The 17,363-nt window shown below is 47.0% G+C and overlaps 1 pseudogene; it reads right to left on the bottom strand.

Annotated features, from left to right (window-relative positions):
- Window positions 1-9,299: 9,299 nt before the first annotated feature.
- The window catches only part of LOC121574507, a 501,964-nt pseudogene continuing 493,900 nt past the window's right edge, over window positions 9,300-17,363 (bottom strand).

Raw genomic sequence — 17,363 nt, forward strand, 5'->3', positions numbered from 1 at the left:
ATCATTTCCAGCGTCCGGCGTTGTTCGTCAGGACCCACCCGGGGCCACCAAAAGAGGGAAAGCCCAAGAAACCGATGGCGGCCCCCCCCAGGTAAAATAAAAAAAATAAAAATAAGAGCCTCAATCGGAAGGTCGATTCCTTATCCTCTGAGATACAACAGCTAAGAATGCTTTTGCGTTCCTTCAAGCACCCTGAGTCGGGGCCCTCTGGCACTCCCTCCAGCATGGGGGACTCAACAGAGGACTCAGGTAGCCGTGACGATGACATGCTCTCCACTTGGGTCTCCAACCGCCACTTTAGTGACCTGGATGATGACGCTCACAACATGGTTAAGGAGGTGCCAACCAGTGTTGTGGACCCATTCAGTCTCCACGCTAAAGATGGATCAGAGGAGTCATTCCGAGGCTCTCATCACACTGAGTCAGAAGGAAGCTCTGCCTCACTACGCGCTGTCCTGCGTGCGGCCTTAGCTAGGCTAGAGCTTGATGTCCCAGCAGCTAACTCGTTCTTTAAGAAGGCCCCCTGCAGCTACATCGTTCAGTGTGCCACCTTCACTGGCTTTTCTTACAGAGCTTCAGAGATGCTGGGATGGTCTGTGGGGCTCTCGCCCACCACGGCAAGGATAGTATCTGCCTTGTGCGACGCAAAACAACAATGGGCTGGACCATATGCCTAAGGTGGACGAATGCATAACAGAGCGGATGCTCTCCCCAGATGAAGCCCTGAAGGATGACGCCCGCTGCCCCAGACCCCAGGGCCACAGATGAGCTACTGTCACGGGCCTACGACACACAGAGGCCAGCATGGCCCGCATTGGGAACTCCCTCTCAGTGCTCATGCTAGCACAGAAAAGGATGCTCCAGCCGGAGCACAGACCTGGACCTCTGCAACCTGAATGACGCTACTCTTCAAGCGTTTGCGTTCATGACCAGAGAGCTAGGCAGACTAATGTCCACACTAGTTGTGAATCGTCGCCAGGTCTGGCTCACCAAAGCCCCAATGTTCGATGACTCCAGACGGACGCTGAGAAAGCTCCCATTCTACCTCTCCTCTCCACTGCATTCTACCTCTCCTCTCCATTCGATCTCTCCTCTCCTCTCCTCTCCATTCTATCTCTCCTCTCCTCTCCTCTCCATTCTATCTCTCCTCTCCTCTACATTCTACCTCTCCTCTCCTCTACATTCTACCTCTCCTCTCCATTCTATCTCTCCTCTCCTCTACATTCTACCTCTCCTCTCCATTCTACCTCTCCTCTCCTTTCCATTCTACCTCTCCTCTCCATTCTACCTCTCCTCTCCTTTCCATTCTACCTCTCCTCTCCATTCTACCTCTCCTCTCCTCTACATTCTACCTCTCCTCTCCATTCTACCTCTCCTCTCCTTTCCATTCTACCTCTCCTCTCCATTCTACCTCTCCTCTCCTTTCCATTCTACCTCTCCTCTCCATTCTACCTCTCCTCTCCTTTCCATTCTACCTCTCCTCTCCATTCTATCTCTCCTCTCCTCTGCATTCTCATCTCCTCTCCTCTCCATTCTACCTCTCCTCTCCTCTCCATTCTACCTCTCTTCTCCTCTCCTTTCCCCCATTCTACCTCCCCTCCCCCTCCTCTCCATTCTACCCCTCCTCTCCATTCTATCTCTCCTCTCCTCTACATTCTACCTCTCCTCTCCTCTCCTCTCCTCTACATTCTACCTCTCCTCTCCATTCTACCTCTTCTCTCCTTTCCATTCTACCTCTTCTCTTCTCTCCATTCTACCTCTCTTCTCCTCTCCTTTCCCCCATTCTACCTCCCCTCCCCCTCCTCTCCATTCTACCTCTCCTCTCCATTCTACCTCTCCTCTCCTTTCCCCCATTCTACCTCCCCTCCCCCTCCTCTCCATTCTACCTCTCCTCTCCATTCTATCTCTCCTCTCCTCTCCATTCTACCTCTTCTCTCCTCTCCATTCTACCGCTCCTCTCCATTCTCCCTCTCTTCTCCTCTCCTCTCCACTCCATTCTACCTCCTCTCCTCTCCATTCTCCCTCTCTTCTCCTCTTCTCTCCTCTCCATTCTACCTCTTCTTTCCTCTCCATTCTACCTCTCCTCTCCATTCTACCTCTCCTCTACATTCTACCTCTCCTCTCCTCTACATTCTACCTCTCCTCTCCCCTCCCCCTCCATTCTACCTCTCCTCTACATTCTACCTCTTCTCTCCTCTCCATTCTACCTCTCCTTTCCCTCCCCCTCCATTCTACCTCTCCTCTACTCTCCATTCTAACCTCCTCTCTTCTCCTCTCCTCTCCACTCTACCTCTCCTCTCCTCTCCACTCTACCACTCCTCTCTCTCCTCTCCTCTCCATTCTACCTCTTCTCTCCTCATTTCCTTTGTTCCTGTGTTCGTCAGAATGTCCTCCTCTTGTTAGGGAGCAGGAAATATTTCCCTTCTGACTGGAAGGTATTGATTTTGGCCTGCAGGGCTGGTGACTGAGAGGGACGGGGCGGGGCGGGGGGTGAGAGGTGAGAGGCAGTGGCCAGCTCCATCTCTGTATTAGTGTCATGTAATTGTCTTCCACCCACCTCCGCTTCCTCTGTGTTTTCACTGATGTCTCCCCCCATCCGGAGTAGGAGACATCAACGCAGTGAGACACACACACACACACGTTTCCCCCAAGTCGGATATTCAGAGACAGGGTTATACCAGGGGGTGTAACTGTAACACCATCACTACTACACCTCCACCGTGTTGTTTACATTACATTACAGCCTGCGTCCAAATGGCACCCTATTCCCTATATAGTGCACTACTTTTGATCAGGGCCCCATAGAGACAAAAGTAGTGCACTATATAGGGAATAGGGTGCCATTTGGGACGCAGGTACACAGTCCTCTCTATGCCTGTTTTGCTCTGATGGAATAATACATCTCAGCTGGAAACTGGCCTCATTAACTTCCTCTCACCTCCATTTTAATAGATGTGTGGTGGGGAGAGCTATGGCACAACATGGCTGCCGTGTTTCACTCAGGTAGTGCTGGATATTCAGACCAGGTCTCCTTTGTAAAATAGGTCTTCTGCCCTCAATGGGACTTCCTGGATAAATAAAAATATATATAAATGGGGTTTAGCTAATGAGGTGAGCCAACACTCCTCACACTACTTTCATACTAAAATAATTACATTAAATATCAGAAACTAACTATTGAGACCAATCTTCTCCCACCATATTAAAATATGGATGTTATAAATAAAACATAACTGAAAATGTACATAAGTCAGTTAATCAGTAACAAAAATTGGGAGATCAAAATCTACCCAAATCAATAATAAGTCATAATATCTCTATGATTAGAAATTCAGAATCCTGATGACTATTCAAACAGGACCGACAGATCAAAGTTGGAGTGATTAGTGTGTGTGTGTTTAGTAGCGAAGACTAGAGATGGGTCTTTGAGGAGCAGGGTTCTCAGTGGACTAATTATCTAGTTTGAGGTGAATCTTTCTGAGCTGGGGAACGTACACCCGTGCGCACACACACACACACTAAATAGAGAGTAAAGACTGACGTGTGTAATTACTCTGACTGTTCGATTACAGAAGGGCAGATAGATCCTTCCTCCCTCCCTACAGTACCTTTCATCTTCCTCCATGTCTCCTTCCCTCCCTCCCCGTGCCCTACAATGGCTGCCAGTTCCACTACTTTTAACAAGAGCCCTGGGGAATAGGCTTTTGCCATTTCGGACGCACCATCTCTATGTGTTGTGTAAAGGACATCACGCCGCTTACTTGGGACCTCTGCCTTGCTGGCGCACGTGACCGCCCTCCTGAAGCTATTTGCTAGCGCACGTGACCGCCCTCCTGAAGCTGTTGGCTAGCGCACGTGACCGCCCTCCTGAAGCTGTTTGCTAGCGCACGTGACCGCCCTCCTGAAGCTATTTGCTAGCGCACGTGACCGCCCTCCTGAAGCTGTTTGCTAGCGCACGTGACCGCCCTCCTGAAGCTATTTGCTAGCGCACGTGACCGCCCTCCTGAAGCTGTTTGCTAGCGCACGTGACCGCCCTCCTGAAGCTGTTTGCTAGCGCATGTGACCGCCCTCCTGAAGCTATTTGCTAGCGCACGTGACCGCCCTCCTGAAGCTGTTTGCTAGCGCACGTGACCGCCCTCCTGAAGCTATTTGCTAGCGCACGTGACCGCCCTCCTGAAGCTGTTTGCTAGCGCACGTGACCGCCCTCCTGAAGCTGTTTGCTAGCGCATGTGACCGCCCTCCTGAAGCTATTTGCTGGCGCACGTGGGGACACTTCAGGTTAAGGAGTACGTTTCACACACATCCCCATGGGCTACATGTGCACTTTGTAATCACACAAGATACCGGTCTGAATCATTAATGAATCATGAGTCATTCACACTATGCCTAGTTGTTTGTTGGACATATTATTTTTATTGAACACAGTCTTTACAGTACGTCTTCATCAATACAATATAATAATAATAAGCCATTTAGCAGACGCTTTTATCCAAAGCGACTTACAGTCATGTGCGCATACATTTTTACGTATGGGTGGTCCCGGGGATCGAACCCACTACCCTGGCGTTACAAGCGCCATGCTCTACCAATTGAGCTACAGAGGACCGCATATTAGGTGAACGATCGTAAGCACTTATACACGCAGTACACGACAGTCACACGTACTGTAGCCTACACACGGTTTAGTATTCAGGTACAGGTATATCACCTTCAGAGCATAGCTACAACACGTAGACAGCAGGTCGCTAGGTCACCATCATCTCACTGGCAACACACTAGATAATGTTGAGCCTCTCACAAATACATTGACAATGAAATCCTTTAACGTTTCTATATTTAAGAGAAGGGCAGCTCCATATGCAGCGCTGGCGGATCAACAGGATACGCACTGGAGCGCTACTCTGTGTTTCAGCAGGGAGCGACGTACGCACTGGAGCGCTACTCTGTGTTTCAGCAGGGAGCGACGTACGCACTGGAGCGCTACTCTGTGTTTCAGCAGGGAGCGACGTACGCACTGGAGCGCTACTCTGTGTTTCAGCAGGGAGCGACGTACGCACTGGAGCGCTACTCTGTGTTTCAGCAGGGAGCGACGTACGCACTGGAGCGCTACTCTGTGTTTCAGGTACGGACTGGAGAGAGAGAGAAAGAGAGAGAGAGAGAGAGAGAGAGAGAGAGAGAGAGAGAGAGAGAGAAGAGAGAGAGAGAGAGAGAGAGAGAGAGAGAGAGAGAGAGAGAGAGAGAGAGAGAGAGAGAGAAGAGAGAGAGAGAGAGAGAGAGAGAGAGAGAGAGAGAGAAGAAGTGAAGAGAGAGAGAGAGAGAGAGAGAGAGAGAGAGAGAGAGAGACAGAGAGAGAGATAGAGAGAGAGGGGTGGGGTAGACCTGTATTGGGATGGGGTCAGATTCATCTTGAGCTATAGCAGAACTGAAATCTGTCTAACCCTAACCCTAACCCTAACCCTAACCCTGGTAACACAGAAGAATATATACAGATACATTCATATTATAAAATAGTAATTTATGAATTAAAAATGAATAAAATAATTGGATTGTAAAAATGCAAGCAGGGAGAAATTCACTGAATGTGTGACATTTAGGTAACAAAAATCTACAGCTAGCTACATTCCTTCATCATCTTCATAATCTTTATCTTCATGTCTGAGGAGCACATTACATAAACTTTAGTTTCAGCTTTTAAAATCTATATTGGAGATAAACATATTTCAGCCATGCTAAAAGTGTCAAATAAAAAATACACAACTTGATCCTCTCTATTTAAAAAAAAAGAACTAATCTAAAACACATGGATCTTTGTGTCTGGGTAAATGTCACGCAGGTCTCAATCAGATAGGCAGAGAGTCCAGCAGGTATCCCCACTGCACTGACTGTTGCTGCTTAAAGCCTGCTTGGTGTACTGCTGCCTGGTGTACTGCTGCCTGGTGTACTGCTGCCTGGTGTACTGCTGCCTGGTGTACTGCTTCCTGGTGTACTGCTGCCTGGTGTACTGCTGCCTGGTGTACTGCTGCCTGGTGTACTGCCTGATACTGAGGCTGGGACTAGGGGGCTGGTGGACTGGGGCTGGAACTGGGGGGCTGGTGGACTGGGGCTGGAACTGGGGGGCTGGTCGGCTGGGGGGCTGGGACTATGGGGCTGGTGGACTGGGGCTGGAACTGGGGGGCTGGTGGACTGGGGCTGGAACTGGGGGGCTGGTCGGCTGGGGGGCTGGAACTAGGGGGCTGGTGGACTGGGGCTGGAACTGGGGGGCTGGTGGACTGGGGCTTGAACTGGGGGGCTGGTCGGCTGGGGGGCTGGGACTATGGGGCTATTGCTGGGGGGGCTGATGCTGGTGCTGGTGCTAAGCCTAATGACGGAGACTGGCTATGACGCAAGGAGGGGTGGGCGGAGGGAGGGAAGGAGAGAGGGAGGGAGAGAGGGAGGGAGCAAGAGGGAGTGAGAGAGGGACGGGGGTTAGGGACAGAGGGCGGGAGGGCGGGAGGGCGGGAGGGAAGGAGGGAAGGAAGGAAGCACCACAGCCTTCTTTATAGCCTTCCCCTGCCAGGGACCAGTACTCTAATCCCCCTAAAGAGGGGGTCCTGCCAGGGACCAGTACAGCCCTGGTCTCCAACACACACACCCACATAATGACAGACTTCTTCCATGTAAACAAACATTCTATTGGTGGGAATTCATTATACTGCATGGCAAGGATGTAGCTGGAAGCTTCTAGAGGAAGGACACTAAAGGAGCAGTCCTCCTAAAGTTACCCCTAGGTACAGATCTAGAATCAGCTTCTCATCCCCCAATCCTAACCTTAACCATTAGTTATATACACTAAACTGACCCAAGATCAACGTCTAGGGACAACTTCACCCTACACCTGAACGCAGCCGAGCACAGCAGGGCCAGGTGTTCCAGAAGATGTATTCAGGTACCAGTCTTCTAGAGATGGAATGGATATCCATATATATACACATGTCTGTCTCTCTCACAGGTTAGTTACCACCCAGGTTAGTTACCACCCCCATGTAAACTCTAAACTTCAGACAAGTGCTCAGGTGCAGGAATAAAGACTGCAGAGAGCAGTATCAGCTCTGTTTTATAAAGCAGTATTATACAGGGGAGTTCCCCAAGGTTGCGTGTTAGGGCCCGCTGACATTGAGATGTCCCATTCATCTTATTCAAATAATAACATAACTTAATGTAGGCCTGGAAGCCTGAAAGAAAACAGAACCCAAAGGGTTGAGATGAAATCGCTGCCAGTCACCTCTTATCTCTCGTTCTTTCTCACTTACTTTCCTCTCTCGCTCTATCCATCTCTCTCTCTCCATCTCTCTCTGTATCTTTTTTTCTCTCTCACTGAGAAACTGCCAAAAACACATTTTCTGAAGCTATTACAGTGGACAGAGGAGAAAGAGATTAAGATATTGCAAGGTTGCTTGACTGGACGGAAGCAAGTCAATGTCTTCAAATGTTGTCTGACAAGATTGTGGAAAAAATGTACTTTTTGTGGAGAGAACTTGTGAAAAGCTTTGACACGCTTGGGCTTGCAGGTGTTCTCTGGCGTTAGAAGCTTTTACACTGCTAATGAAAGGAACTTCACAGGAGCGGACAGCAGGAGAGGAGGAGATGAGGAAGAGGAGAGGAGGAGATGAGGAGCAGGAAAGGAGGAGATGATGAGGAGGAGAAGAGCAGGAGAGGAGGAGATGATGAGGAGGAGAGGAGCAGGAGAGGAGGAGATGAGGAGGAGGAGAGGAGCAGGAGAGGAGGAGATGAGGAGGAGGAGAGGAGCAGGAGAGGAGGAGATGAGGAGGAGGAGAGGAGGAGATGAGGAGGAGGAGAGGAGGAGGAGAGGAGGAGATGAGGAGGAGGAGGAGGTGAGGAGTGAGGAGAGGAGGGGAGGGAGATGAGGAGGAGGAGGGAGGAGGAGGAGGAGATGAGGAGGGAGGAGAGGAGGAGATGAGGAGGAGGAGGGAGGAGGAGGAGATGATGAGGGAGGAGAGGAGCAGGAGAGGAGGAGATGAGGAGGAGGAGAGGAGCAGGAGAGGAGGAGATGAGGAGGAGAGGAGGAGATGATGAGGAGGAGAGGAGCAGGAGAGGAGGAGATGAGGAGGAGGAGAGGAGCAGGAGAGGAGGAGATGAGGAGGAGGAGAGGAGCAGGAGAGGAGGAGATGAGGAGGAGGAGAGGAGCAGGAGAGGAGGAGATGAGGAGGAGGACAGGAGAAGGAGAGGAGGAGTTGAGGAGGAGTAGAGGAGCAGGAGAGGAGGAGATGAGGAGGAGGAGAGGAGCAGGAGAGGAGGAGATGAGGAGGAGGAGGAGAGGAGCAGGAGAGGAGGAGATGAGGAGTTGGCAGGCAGTCCAGCAGCAGCAGAGCAGGGAACTCACAGGGACCCTAACAACACTTGTAGCCTGCTGCCAGCCAGGGGTTTAAATCAAAAACAGGGACCCTAACAACACTTGTAGCCTGCTGCCAGCCATTGGCTCAATGTACATATTGATAACAGTATCTCAGCTCCTAATACATTATTCTATTCAGTATCCTACGGAAAATAAACAGACAGACAGACATACATACTTAGTACAGGGTAACAACCAGCTATATTAATAAAGCTTTTATAGTGATATTCTCCCTCTAGGAAGTAACACATCTTCTCTCTTTGGGGTGTAATATGAACATTTGGGAGGGTATGGAAAATACGGGGTGGGTGGGGGGGGGTCATGTCCTTGTGCCCATGTCTTTGTAAAGTGTTCATGTGTAAATGTGTGATCATCAGTTGACGTAGAGGTGAGCAGGGTTGTCCTATTTAACACATGGCTGAGATGCTTGGTGCAGTTTAGAAAATAAAAGCATAACCCACACACACCTTTTACACCTTGCAACTCTCACTGCAGGTTGACACCTGACCTCTCTCTCTCTCTCTCTCTCTCACACACAAACACACGCGCACACACACACACACGCGCGAGCGGGCGGGCGCACACCAATTTGTTATGTGAAAGGTGTACATCAAGAGGCCGAATCGTCACACCAAGGGCTTTGAAAAGACCAAGACAGACTAGACAGCAACACTAGTGGTGTTTCTCTTTAAGGAAACGTCTGGGGAGGAAGAGGAAAAACAACAACTTGATAAAAAGGGATCGGAGGAATTGGAATGGACAACAGCGTAAATAACTGAAAAATAAAACGGTAGTAATACTAAACAATGTAAACAATCGGTGCACAGACTCCTCTTGATTCCTTCCTGGGTGTGGTTAGTTGGTTGAACCCCTGGCGGTGACCTTTAACCACTAACTCCTGACCCCCTCAGACCATGAAGCGGTGGGCCATGAGGATGACGTTTCGGTTGGAGGTCCAGATAAGGCGGGCCAGCTTCAGGGCGTACTGAGAGCCAGGAGAGGCAGGCTGCACTGGGGGGACCTGGTAGGTCTTGATACACTTCAGCTCGGGGGGTAGAGTTCAGCATGCCAATACTGCCCAGCAGAGACGTATTCATCTGGAGAGAGGAGAGGAAGGAAGGAAGGAAGGAAGGAAGGAAGGAAGGAAGGAAGGAAGGAAGGGAGGGAGGCAGGGAGGGAGGGAGGGAGGGAGGGAGGGAGGGAGGGAGGGAGGGAGGGAGGGAGGGAGGGAGGGAGGGAGGGAGGGAGGGAAAATAAGAAAAAGAAAGAAAGAAAGAAAGAAAGAAAGATACACTACTATAAACACGTTTAACCCCCCACCAAGATACACTACTATAAACACTTTTAACCCCCCCAAGATACACTACTATAAACACCTTTAACCCCCCCCACCACCAAGATACACTACTATAAACACCTTTAACCCCCCACCAAGATACACTACTATAAACACCTTTAACCCCCCGCCACCAAGATACACTACTATAAACACCTTTAACCCCCCACCACCAATATACACTACTATAAACACCTTTAACCCCCCCACCAAGATACACTACTATAAACACCTTTAACCCCCCCACCAAGATACACTACTATAAACACCTTTAACCCCCCACCAAGATACACTACTATAAACACCTTTAACCCCCCACCAAGATACACTACTATACACACCTTTAACCCCCCAAGATACACTACTATAAACACCTTTAACCCCCCACCAAGATACACTACTATAAACACCGTTAACCCCCACCAAGATACACTACTATAAACACCTTTAACCCCCCACCAAGATACACTACTATAAACACTTTTAACCCCCCAAGATACACTACTATAAACACCTTTAACCCCCCACCACCAAGATACACTACTATAAACACCTTTAACCCCCCCACCAAGATACACTACTATAAACACCTTTAACCCCCCACCACCAACATACACTACTATAAACACTGTTAACCCCCCCACCAAGATACACTACTATAAACACCTTTAACCCCCCATATAGATACACTACTATAAACACCTTTAACCCCCCCCACCACCAAGATACACTACTATAAACACCTTTAACCCCCCCCACCACCAAGATACACTACTATAAACACCTTTAACCCCCCCCAAGATACACTACTATAAACACCTTTAACCCCCCAAGATACACTACTATAAACACTTTTAACCCCTCCCCCAAGATACACTACTATAAACACCTTTAACCCCCACCACCAAGATACACTACTATAAACACCTTTAACCCCCCACCAAGATACACTACTATAAACACCTTTAACCCCCCACCACCAAGATACACTAATATAAACACCTTTAACTCCCCCAAGATACACTACTATAAACACTTTTAACCCCCAAGATACACTACTATAAACACCTTTAACCCCCACCAAGATACACTACTATAAACACCTTTAACCCCCCCACCAAGATACACTACTATAAACACCTTTAACCCCCCCCACCACCAAGATACACTACTATAAACACCTTTAACCCCCCCCACCAAGATACACTACTATAAACACCTTTAACCCCCCCACCACCAAGATACACTACTATAAACACCTTTAACCCCCCAAGATACACTACTATAAACACTTTTAACCCCCCCAAGATACACTACTATAAACACCTTTAACCCCCCACCAAGATACACCAAGATACACTACTATAAACACCTTTAACCCCCCCCCCCACCACCAAGATACACTACTATAAACACCTTTAACCCCCCCCCACCAAGATACACTACTATAAACACCTTTAACCCCCCCACCACCAAGATACACTACTATAAACACCTTTACCCCCCACCACCAAGATACACTACTATAAACACCTTTAACCCCCCACCAAGATACACTACTATAAACACCTTTAACCCCCCACCAAGATACACTACTATAAACACCTTTAACCCCCCCACCACCAACATACACTACTATAAACACTGTTACCCCCCCACCAAGATACACTACTATAAACACCTTTAACCCCCCCCCCATATAGATACACTACTATAAACACCTTTAACCCCCCCACCACCAAGATACACTACTATAAACACCTTTAACCCCCACCACCAAGATACACTACTATAAACACCTTTAACCCCCCAAGATACACTACTATAAACACCTTTAACCCCCAAGATACACTACTATAAACACTTTTAACCCCTCTCCCCAAGATACACTACTATAAACACCTTTAACCCCCACCACCAAGATAACTACTATAAACACCTTTAACCCCCCACCAAGATACACTACTATAAACACCTTTAACCCCCCACCACCAAGATACACTAATATAAACACCTTTAACCCCCCAAGATACACTACTATAAACACTTTTAACCCCCCAAGATACACTACTATAAACACCTTTAACCCCCCACCAAGATACACTACTATAAACACCTTTAACCCCCACCAAGATACACTACTATAAACACCTTTAACCACCCCCCACCACCAAGATACACTACTATAAACACCTTTAACCCCCCCACCAAGATACACTACTATAAACACCTTTAACCCCCCACCACCAAGATACACTACTATAAACACCTTTAACCCCCCCAAGATACACTACTATAAACACTTTTAACCCCCCCCAAGATACACTACTATAAACACCTTTAACCCCCCACCAAGATACACCAAGATACACTACTATAAACACCTTTAACCCCCCACCCCCCACCACCAAGATACACTACTATAAACACCTTTAACCCCCCACCAAGATACACTACTATAAACACCTTTAACCCCCCACCACCAAGATACACTACTATAAACACCTTTACCCCCACCACCAAGATACACTACTATAAACACCTTTAACCCCCACCAAGATACACTACAATAAACACCTTTAACCCCCACCAAGATACACTACTATAAACACCTTTAGCCCCCACCAAGATACACTACTATAAACACCTTTAACCTCCCCACCACCAAGACACAATACTATAAACACCTTTACCCCCACCACCAAGATACACTACTATAAACACCTTTAACCCCCCCACCAAGATACACTACTATAAACACCTTTAACCCCACCCCCCACCAAGATACACTACTATAAACACCTTTAACCCCCCACCACCAAGATACACTACTATAAACACTGTTAACCCCCCCACCAAGATACACTACTATAAACACCTTTAACCCCCCCCCCATATAGATACACTACTATAAAAACCTTTAACCCCCACCACCAAGATACACTACTATAAACACCTTTAACCCCCCACCACCAAGATACACTACTATAAACACCTTTAACCCCCCAAGATACACTACTATAAACACCTTTAACCCCCATATAGATACACTACTATAAAAACCTTTAACCCCCACCACCAAGATACACTACTATAAACACTTTTAACCCCCCAAGATACACTACTATAAACACCTTTAACCCCCCACCACCAAGATACACTACTATAAACACATTTAACCCCCCACCAAGATACACTACTATAAACACCTTTAACCCCCCACCACCAAGATACACTACTATAAACACCTTTAACCCCCCCACCAAGATAAACTACTATAAACACCTTTAACCCCCCACCCCCCACCACCAAGATACACTACTATAAACACCTTTAACCCCCCCACCACCAAGATACACTACTATAAACACCTTTAACCCCCCCCACCAAGATAAACTACTATAAACACCTTTAACCCCCCCCCCCCCACCACCAAGATACACTACTATAAACACCTTTAACCCCCACCACCAAGATACACTACTATAAACACCTTTAACCCCCCACCAAGATAAACTACTATAAACACCTTTAACCCCCCACCCCCACCACCAAGATACACTACTATAAACACCTTTAACCCCCCACCACCAAGATACACTACTATAAACACCTTTAACCCCCACCACCAAGATACACTACTATAAACACCTTTAACCCCCCACCACCAAGATACACTACTATAAACACCTTTAACCCCCACTATAGATACACTACTATAAACACCTTTAACCCCCACCACCAAGATACACTACTATAAACACCTTTAACCCCCCCCCCCATAGATACACTACTATAAACACCTTTAACCCCCCCCCACCAAGATACACTACTATAAACATCTTTAACCCCCCACCACCAAGATACACTACTATAAACACCTTTAACCCCCCCCCCCCACATAGATACACTACTATAAACACCTTTAACCCCCCACCAAGATACACTACTATAAACACCTTTAACCCCCCCCACCCCCAAGATACACTACTATAAACACCTTTACCCCCCACCCCCCCCCCCCAAGATACACTACTATAAACACCTTTAACCCCCACCAAGATACACTACTATAAACACCTTTAACCCCCACCAAGATACACTACTATAAACACCTTTAACCCCCCTCCCCCACCAAGATACACTACTATAAACACCTTTAACCCCCCACATAGATACACTACTATAAACACCTTTAACCCCCCCACCAAGATACACTACTATAAACACCTTTAACCCCCCACATAGATACACTACTATAAACACCTTTAACCCCCCACCAAGATACACTACTATAAACACCTTTAACCCCCCACCCCCAAGATACACTACTATAAACACCTTTACCCCCCACCCACCCCCCAAGATACACTACTATAAACACCTTTAACCCCCCACCAAGATACACTATTATAAACACCTTTAACCCCCACCACCAAGATACACTACTATAAACACCTTTAACCCCCCACCAAGATATACTACTATAAACACCTTTAACCCCCCCGCCACCAAGATATACTACTATAAACACCTTTAACCCCCCCACCAAGATACACTACTATAAACACCTTTACTCCCCCCAAGATATACTACTATAAACACCTTTACCCCCACCCCACACCCCCCAAGATACACTACTATAAACACCTTTAACCCCCCACCAAGATACACTACTATAAACACTGTTAACCCCCACCAAGATACACTACTATAAACACCTTTAACCCCCATATAGATACACTACTATAAACACCTTTAACCCCCCACCACCAAGATACACTACTATAAACACCTTTAACCCCCCCCCCCAAGATACACTACTATAAACACCTTTACCCCCCCAAGATACACTACTATAAACACTTTTAACCCCTCCCCCCAAGATACACTACTATAAACACCTTTAACCCCCCCACCACCAAGATACACTACTATAAACACCTTTAACCCCCCCCCACCAAGATACACTACTATAAACACCTTTAACCCCCCCACCACCAAGATACACTAATATAAACACCTTTAACCCCCCCCAAGATACACTACTATAAACACTTTTAACCTCCCCAAGATACACTACTATAAACACCTTTAACCCCCCACCAAGATACACTACTATAAACACCTTTAACCCCCCTACCAAGATACACTACTATAAACACCTTTAACCACCCCCCCACCACCAAGATACACTACTATAAACACCTTTAACCCCCCCACCAAGATACACTACTATAAACACCTTTAACCCCCACCACCAAGATACACTACTATAAACACCTTTAACCCCCAAGATACACTACTATAAACACTTTTAACCCCCCAAGATACACTACTATAAACACCTTTAACCCCCCACCAAGATACACCAAGATACACTACTATAAACACCTTTAACCCCCCACCCCCCACCACCAAGATACACTACTATAAACACCTTTAACCCCCCCACCAAGATACACTACTATAAACACCTTTAACCCCCCACCACCAAGATACACTACTATAAACACCTTTTACCCCCCACCACCAAGATACACTACTATAAACACCTTTAACCCCCCACCAAGATACACTACTATAAACACCTTTAACCACCCCCACCCCCACCACCAAGATACACTACTATAAACACCTTTAACCCCCCACCAAGATACACTACTATAAACACCTTTAACCCCCCCCACCAAGATACACTACTATAAACACCTTTAACCCCCCACCACCAAGATACACTACTATAAACACCTTTAACCCCCACCAAGATACACTACTATAAACACCTTTAACCCCCCACCAAGATACACTACTATAAACACCTTTAACCCCCCCCACCAAGATACACTACTATAAACACCTTTAACCACCCCCACCACCAAGATACACTACTATAAACACCTTTAACCCCCACCAAGATACACCAAGATACACTACTATAAACACCTTTAACCCCCCCCCCCCACCACCAAGATACACTACTATAAACACCTTTAACCCCCCACCAAGATACACTACTATAAACACCTTTAACCCCCCACCAAGATACACTACTATAAACACCTTTAACCCCCCACCAAGATACACTACTATAAACACCTTTAACCCCCCCCCACCACCAAGATACACTACTATAAACACCTTTACCCCCCCCACCAAGATACACTACTATAAACACCTTTAACCCCCCCCCACCAAGATACACTACTATAAACACCTTTAACCCCCCCAAGATACACTACTATAAACACTTTTAACCCCCAAGATACACTACTATAAACACCTTTAACCCCCACCAAGATACACCAAGATACACTACTATAAACACCTTTAACCCCCCACCCCCACCACCAAGATACACTACTATAAACACCTTTAACCCCCCCACCAAGATACACTACTATAAACACCTTTAACCCCCCACCACCAAGATACACTACTATAAACACCTTTACCCCCACCACCAAGATACACTACTATAAACACCTTTAACCCCCCACCAAGATACACTATAATAAACACCTTTAACTCCCCCCACCAAGATACACTACTATAAACACCTTTAGCCCCCACCAAGATACACTACTATAAACACCTTTAACCTCCCCACCACCAAGATACAATACTATAAACACCTTTACCCCCCACCACCAAGATACACTACTATAAACACCTTTAACCCCCCCACCAAGATACACTACTATAAACACCTTTAACCCCCCCCCCACCAAGATACACTACTATAAACACCTTTAACCCCCCCACCACCAAGATACACTACTATAAACACTGTTAACCCCCCCCCCACCAAGATACACTACTATAAACACCTTTAACCCCCCCATATATAGATACACTACTATAAAAACCTTTAACCCCCCACCACCAAGATACACTACTATAAACACCTTTAACCCCACCACCAAGATACACTACTATAAACACCTTTAACCCCCCCCCCCCAAGATACACTACTATAAACACCTTTAACCCCCCCCCCATATAGATACACTACTATAAAAACCTTTAACCCCCCCCACCACCAAGATACACTACTATAAACACTTTTAACCCCCCCCAAGATACACTACTATAAACACCTTTAACCCCCCACCACCAAGATACACTACTATAAACACATTTAACCCCCCACCAAGATACACTACTATAAACACCTTTAACCCCCACCACCAAGATACACTACTATAAACACCTTTAACCCCCCCACCAAGATAAACTACTATAAACACCTTTAACCCCCCACCCCCCCACCACCAAGATACACTACTATAAACACCTTTAACCCCCCACCCCCCCACCACCAAGATACACTACTATAAACACCTTTAACCCCCCACCACCAAGATACACTACTATAAACACCTTTAACCCCCCACCACCAAGATACACTACTATAAACACCTTTAACCCCCCACCACCAAGATACACTACTATAAACACCTTTAACCCCCCATATAGATACACTACTATAAACACCTTTAACCCCCCACCACCAAGATACACTACTATAAACACCTTTAACCCCCACATAGATACACTACTATAAACACCTTTAACCCCCCCACCAAGATACACTACTATAAACATCTTTAACCCCCACCACCAAGATACACT

Source organism: Coregonus clupeaformis, chromosome 9 (assembly GCF_020615455.1).
Source record: "Coregonus clupeaformis isolate EN_2021a chromosome 9, ASM2061545v1, whole genome shotgun sequence".
NCBI lineage: Eukaryota > Metazoa > Chordata > Actinopteri > Salmoniformes > Salmonidae > Coregonus > Coregonus clupeaformis.